This window comes from Meles meles, chromosome 3 (assembly GCF_922984935.1).
Source record: "Meles meles chromosome 3, mMelMel3.1 paternal haplotype, whole genome shotgun sequence".
Lineage (NCBI taxonomy): Eukaryota > Metazoa > Chordata > Mammalia > Carnivora > Mustelidae > Meles > Meles meles.
In genome coordinates this window covers 27,761,820-27,762,795 of record NC_060068.1, presented here as the reverse complement: position 1 = coordinate 27,762,795, position 976 = coordinate 27,761,820, and the positions used below count along the sequence as shown (strand labels likewise).

At 38.8% G+C, this 976-nt stretch overlaps 1 pseudogene; it reads left to right on the top strand.

The window, feature by feature from the left end:
• The first annotated feature begins 629 nt into the window (after positions 1–629).
• On the top strand, positions 630–738 carry LOC123939376 (annotated as a pseudogene).
• Positions 739–976: the final 238 nt, after the last annotated feature.

Below are 976 nucleotides of genomic sequence, written 5' to 3'. Positions count from 1 at the left end.
GAAGCTTATCTCTATATGAATATTTTATACACAATGGAATACTATGCAGCCATCAAAAGAAATGAAATCTTGCCATTTGCAACGACATGTATGGAACTAGAAGGTATCATGCTTAGTGAAATAAGTCAATTGGAGAAAGACAACTATCATATGATCTCCCTGATATGAGGACATGGAGATGCAACATGGGGGGGTTAGGGGGATAGGAGAAGAATAAATGAAACAAGATGGGATTGGGAAGGAGACAAACCATAAATGACCCTTAATCTCACAAAACAAACTGGGGGTTGCTGGGGGGAGGTGGGGTTGCGAGAGGGAGAGGGGTTTATGGACATTGGGGAGGGTATGTGCTATCGTGAGTGCTGTGAAGTGTGTAAACCTGGCGATTCACAGACCTGTACACCTGGGGATAAAAATACATTATATGTTTATTAAAAAAAATTGGAAGGGGAGGCGAACCATAAGAGACTATGGACTCTGAAAAACAACCTGAGGGTTTTGAAGGGTCAGGGGTGGGAGGTTGGGGGAACAGGTGGTGGGTAATAGGGAGGGCACGTTTTGCATGGAGCACTGGGTGTTGTGCAAAAACAATGAATACTGTTATGCTGAAAAAATAAATAAAAAAAAATATACTTACCTGGCAGGGGAGATACTATGATCACGAAGGTGGTTTTCCCAGGGCAAGGCTTATCCATTGCACTCTATATGAATATTTTAAAACAGAAAAGCAAAGCACACAAACAAAACAAATAATAAACAAACAAACCCCCCCCACATGTTTATGTATCAAAAAAGTTCAGGTTAAAAGTTTGTTATGGAATGTGTTGTACTGAACTTCTCATTCTGATGGTAAATAGCTTAATTTAATACAAAAAATTAAAATAAGGAGAATAGTAGGAATGAATTAAAAATAAATGTTGTATCTATGAAGTATACAGGTTTTAGGACATTGTCTCTTCTTTCCCCCAGATATTGG